Here is a 7,500-nt window from a genome sequence, read left to right on the forward strand (position 1 = left end):
ATTTAATTTATAGCGGCATATATATTGTTTTAAATATAATTATATTTTAAAACATTTAATTTATAGCGGCATATATATTGTTTTTTAATATAATTATATTTTAAAACATTTAATTTATAGCGGCATATATATTGTTTTTAAATATAATTATATTTTAAAACATTTAATTCATAGCGGCATATATATTGTTTTTAAATATAATTATATTTTAAAACATTTAATTTATAGCGGCATATATATTGTTTTTTAATATAATAATATTTTAAAACATTTAATTTATAGCGGCATATATATTGTTTTTAAATATAATTATATTTTATAAACATTTAATTTATAGCGGCATATATATTGTTTTTTAATATAATTATATTTTAAAACATTTAATTTATAGCGGCATATATATTGTTTTTTAATATAATTATATTTTAAAACATTTAATTTATAGCGGCATATATATTGTTTTTACATATAATTATATTTTACAAAATTTAATTCATAGCGGCATATATATTGTTTTTTAATATAATTATATTTTAAAACATTTAATTGATAGCGGCATATATATTGTTTTTTAATATAATTATATTTTAAAACATTTAATTTATAGCGGCATATATATTGTTTTTTAATATAATCATATTTTAAAACATTAAATTTATAGCGGCGTATATATTGTTTTTTTATATAATTATATTTTAAAACATTTAATTCATAGCGGCATATATACTGTTTTTAAATATAATTATATTTTAAAACATTTAATTCATAGCGGCATATATATTGTTTTTAAATATAATTATATTTTAAAACATTTCATTTATAGCGGCATATATATTGTTTTTAAATATAATTATATTTTATAAACATTTAATTTATAGCGGCATATATATTGTTTTAAATATAATTATATTTTAAAACATTTAATTTATAGCGGCATATATATTGTTTTTTAATATAATTATATTTTAAAACATTTAATTCAGAGCGGCATATATATTGTTTTTTAATATAATTATATTTTATAAACATTTAATTTATAGCGGCATATATATTGTTTTTTAATATAATTATATTTTAAAACATTTAATTTATAGCGGCATATATATTGTTTTGTAATATAATTATATTTTAAAACATTTAATTTATAGCGGCATATATATTGTTTTTAAATATAATTATATTTTAAAACATTTAATTCATAGCGGCATATATATTGTTTTTTAATATAATTATATTTTAAAACATTTAATTTATAGCGGCATATATATTGTTTTTTAATATAATTATATTTTAAAACATTTAATTTATAGCGGCATATATATTGTTTTTTAATATAATTATATTTTAAAACATTTAATTCATAGCGGCATATATATTGTTTTTTAATATAATTATATTTTAAAACATTTAATTCATAGCGGCATATATATTGTTTTTTAATATAATTATATTTTAAAACATTTAATTCATAGCGGCATATATATTGTTTTTTAATATAATTGTATTTTAAAACATTTAATTCATAGCGGCATATATATTGTTTTTAAATATGATAATATTTTAAAACATTTAATTTATAGCGGCATATATATTGTTGTTTAATATAATTATATTTTAAAACATTTAATTTATAGCGGCATATATATTGTTTTTTAATATAATTATATTTTAAAACATTTAATTCATAGCGGCATATATATTGTTTTTTAATATAATTATATTTTAAAACATTTAATTCATAGCGGCATATATATTGTTTTTTAATATAATTATATTTTAAAACATTTAATTCATAGCGGCATATATATTGTTTTTTAATATAATTGTATTTTAAAACATTTAATTCATAGCGGCATATATATTGTTTTTAAATTTGATAATATTTTAAAACATTTAATTTATTGCGGCATATATATTGTTTTTTAATATAATTATATTTTAAAACATTTAATTTATAGCGGCATATATATTGTTTTTTAATATAATTATATTTTAAAACATTTAATTTATAGCGGCATATATATTGTTTTTTAATATAATTATATTTTAAAACATTTAATTCATAGCGGCATATATATTGTTTTTTAATATAATTATATTTTTAAACATTTAATTCATAGCGGCATATATATTGTTTTTTAATATAATTATATTTTAAAACATTTAATTTATAGCGGCATATATATTGTTTTTTAATATAATTATATTTTAAAACATTTAATTTATAGCGGCATATATATTGTTTTTAAATATAATTATATTTTAAAACATTCAATTCATAGCGGCATATATATTGTTTTTAAATATAATTATATTTTAAAACATTTAATTTATAGCGGCATATATATTGTTTTTTAATATAATAATATTTTAAAACATTTAATTTATAGCGGCATATATATTGTTTTTAAATATAATTATATTTTATAAACATTTAATTTATAGCGGCATATATATTGTTTTTTAATATAATTATATTTTAAAACATTTAATTGATAGCGGCATATATATTGTTTTTTAATATAATTATATTTTAAAACATTTAATTTATAGCGGCATATATATTGTTTTTTAATATAATCATATTTTAAAACATTAAATTTATAGCGGCGTATATATTGTTTTTTTATATAATTATATTTTAAAACATGTAATTCATAGCGGCATATATATTGTTTTTAAATATAATTATATTTTAAAACATTTAATTCATAGCGGCATATATATTGTTTTTTAATATAATTATATTTTAAAACATTTAATTTATAGCGGCATATATATTGTTTTTAAATATAATTATATTTTATAAACATTTAATTTATAGCGGCATATATATTGTTTTAAATATAATTATATTTTAAAACATTTAATTTATAGCGGCATATATATTGTTTTTTAATATAATTATATTTTAAAACATTTAATTCATAGCGGCATATATATTGTTTTTTAATATAATTATATTTTATAAACATTTAATTTATAGCGGCATATATATTGTTGTTTAATATAATTATATTTTAAAACATTTAATTTATAGCGGCATATATATTGTTTTTTAATATAATTATATTTTAAAACATTTAATTTATAGCGGCATATATATTGTTTTTAAATATAATTATATTTTAAAACATTTAATTCATAGCGGCATATATATTGTTTTTTAATATAATTATATTTTAAAACATTTAATTTATAGCGGCATATATATTGTTTTTTAATATAATTATATTTTAAAACATTTAATTTATAGCGGCATATATATTGTTTTTTAATATAATTATATTTTAAAACATTTAATTCATAGCGGCATATATATTGTTTTTAAATATAATTATATTTTAAAACATTTAATTTATAGCGGCATATATATTGTTTTTAATATAATTATATTTTAAAACATTTAATTTATAGCGGCATATATATTGTTTTTTAATATAATTATATTTTAAAACATTTAATTTATAGCGGCATATATATTGTTTTTTAATATAATTATATTTTAAAACATTTAATTCATAGCGGCATATATATTTTTTTTAATATAATTATATTTTAAAACATTTAATTCATAGCGGCATATATATTGTTTTTTAATATAATTGTATTTTAAAACATTTAATTCATAGCGGCATATATATTGTTTTTAAATATGATAATATTTTAAAACATTTAATTTATAGCGGCATATATATTGTTTTTTAATATAATTATATTTTAAAACATTTAATTTATAGCGGCATATATATTGTTTTTTAATATAATTATATTTTAAAACATTTAATTTATAGCGGCATATATATTGTTTTTAAATATAATTATATTTTAAAACATTTAATTCATAGCGGCATATATATTGTTTTTTAATATAATTATATTTTTAAACATTTAATTCATAGCGGCATATATGTTGTTTTTTAATATAATTATATTTTAAAACATTTAATTTATAGCGGCATATATATTGTTTTTTAATATAATTATATTTTAAAACATTTAATTTATAGCGGCATATATATTGTTTTTAAATATAATTATATTTTATAAACAATATATATATATATTAGGTTGTTGCATAAGTTCCCGGCGTTTTTTAAGAAATCAAGGAATTTTAATAGCAAAAGTAAGTTTGTGTGGGACTCAAGCTCCAAGATTTTGTGTGAATCCGATCGACTGGAGGTGGCGTAAAATTGTCGCAAAATCACATCTTTATCTTTTGACTCAATTCTCTGCATATTTGATTGTCATCTTCCTTCAATAGAACCTTAAGTTGGTCTTTGTCTATCTTAGTTGGTCTTCCAGAACGAGGAGTGTCATTGAGGTCAAAATAACCGTGTTTGAATCTGGTAAACCAATCTTGAACAGTTTTCTCAGCTATAGCGTTTACTCCATATTCGGCATAAATATCTTCGGTCATGTCACTCGCTTTCTGACACCGATTAAAGGCGAAAAGAAGGATGTGTTGAAAATGTGATTTTTATCTATTTGACATTCTATTTGACGGTTCTGAAAAACGAGAAAAAAATTATATGAACCAAAAACGATGACCATTATCTTGTAGAACAGAGTACGTGTTTTCTAATGATATATAACAAATATCAAAACATTTTTAGAACAAAACTTTTTATGAAACGGCGGGAATTTGTGCAACAATCTGATATATTGTTAACAATCTGATATATTGTTAACAATTAGATATATTGTTAACAATTTGATATATTGTTAACAATCTGATATATTGTTAACAATCTGATATATTGTTAACAATCTGATATATTGTAAACAATTTGATATATTGTTAACAATTTGATATATTGTTAACAATCTGATATATTGTTAACAATTTGATATATTGTTAACAATTTGATATATTGTTAAAAATCTGATATATTGTTAACAATATGATATATTGTTAACAATCTTATATATTGTTAACAATTTGATATATTGTTAACAATCTGATATATTGTTAACAATCTGATATATTGTTAACAATCTGATATATTGCTAACAATTTGATATATTGTTAACAATCTGATATATTGTTAACAATTTGATATATTGTTAACAATTTGATATATTGTTAACAATCTGATATATTGTTAACAATTTGATATATTGTTAACAATCTGATATATTGTTAACAATTTGATATATTGTTAACAATCTGATATATTGTTAACAATCTGATATATTGTTAACAATTTGTTATATTGTTAACAATTTGATATATTGTTAACAATATATATATTGTTAACAATATATCAGATTTTTTTAAAAAAGTACATTGTTACATATATTCACTTAATAATCGGTGAACAATTCGTATTAATTGGATAATTACTTGATTTTTGGTAGAATTTTAAAGAGAGACTCCGTCAAAAAATAGTTACTCTCTCTTTCTGCTTTGGCCGTGCCTATAATACCAAGTATTAGGTTGGTGCAAAAATATTCCTTGACTCACTCACTCTCTCTCTCTCTCTCTCTCTCTCTCTCTCTCTCTCTCTCTCTCTCTCTCTCTCTCTCTCTCTCTCTCTAGAAATCTCTCTCTCTCTCTCTCTAGAAATATCTCTCTCTCTCTCTCTCTAGAAATCTCTCTCTCTCTCTCTCTCTCTCTCTCTCTCTCTCTCTCTCTCTCTAGAAATCTCTCTCTCTCTTTAGAACTCTTTTTTAAGGGCCGATAAAGGGTGATAACTCTAATTTTTTTTTAATTTAGAGTTACAAAAGATATCCATATATAAACGGAATTGCGAATTTACTTAAGACACAGTATGGCTGACGGAATAAAAACACCGTGAATTAAATAAAGGGTTCCGTTCGAAATTCCGTAGATTACTGAGTTCGACAAGAATTGCCGGAGATTATATCGATCGAAACGTTGTGAGAATAATATCTAACATGAAAACTGTAATCTGTATTGTACAAAATGAGACTAAACCAAAAAGAAAGAAAACATTTTAAAAAACTAAACAGAATAAAAATACACAAGCAAACACGGTTAATAATTTGGGGGGGGGACGGAAATCCCATTTTTATTGTACAGTGAACCATAAGGCAATACGAAAATGACAATAACTAATATTTATTGGCAAATATTTAATGGTTTGTTGCTCTTTCGTTTATTTGACATCTCGATTTCATATAAGAATCGCCGTTGCCTGTCTTGTCCAATTATGATACTGATCTTTCATCGCAATTAATATTTAAACATCAGACATTCGGAAGGTTTATTTCCGGTTTACGAGCTTTTCGTTTTACATAATTCCCGATTTGAGTTTAGGTTCTCTTTTAGTTTGACTCGAAGAGGCAAAAGAGAAAAACGGTTTATTTCTTTTAAGATATGGTTAATGGTTTTTGCTTATATTTTTCGTGATCGCATACAAAGATTCGGTATTTACGCAAATTATATATATATATATATATATATATATATATATGTATATATATATATATATATATATATATATATATATATATATATATATATATATATATATATATATATATATATACGAAACTTGAACACTTTACAAAAAACATTTATAGCGAATACGAATAGTCGGTCATGTTATTTAATATACAAATGATATATTTGGTGAAAGGCCACGAAAGTGAAAATACTCTTATTGAAAGAGAAACAAATTAAAAATCAATTATCTAATCTTACTAAAATTTTCAATTCTTAAATAACAAATGAACGTTAGTTAAAATAAAGTATTTATTTTATTTAAAAACTATCGTCTTAGATTACCCTCTACACACACACACACGTTACTTCCAACGTCTTGATAATCAAAGCTCAATAAAAACTGTAGGCGAAACAAAAAATTAATGCAGTCTCGAAAGAAAATGACATCAAAATCGAAATTTTAAAAGTAGAAAAAAAACAAAAGTCTTAAGACCTTTAAATGGTTTCATAGATTACATGATTTTCTTTCGTTATCGAGGGCTTTATATGGATATTTTTATTTAAAAATCATCTAGTTAAGTTTAAAATGATATTTTGTATTTTTTAATCGCAATGTTTTCTAAACGTGAATATTAATTAAATTAAGTACACTTTTAATAATCGAAAAAGTATTTTATCAAACATATAACAGCTTTTATTTTTTTAAAAATAATTCGTTTTTTTATTTTAATAGATGACAAACAATTTGTAATCGAAACAAAGAAAGATGAAAACATTAACTTCGACTTATCGATTTTATTTACAGTTTTGCTGTTAACTTTTACATTTTTGTAATATGACCTCATGTCAATAGAACAGATATTACACAATGTTGGAAAAGGCTTCTTTCGACCTTTGTTGTATTTGTTGTAATCACTTTACTGCCATTGCATCACAGACGATCCACGTTCACTTGTTCGTTAAAAGTATTAATCTATAAGTCTGAGAATATTTTTATTGTTTGTTTCAGTCATTAGATTTTATCTTCTCATTAATCAGTGTGAACGATGGTTCCATTTTGTTAAAATAAATAAATACGAGTATTAGTA

This window comes from Euprymna scolopes, chromosome 33 (genome assembly GCF_053919585.1).
Source record: "Euprymna scolopes isolate OS-2025 chromosome 33, ASM5391958v1, whole genome shotgun sequence".
NCBI lineage: Eukaryota > Metazoa > Mollusca > Cephalopoda > Sepiida > Sepiolidae > Euprymna > Euprymna scolopes.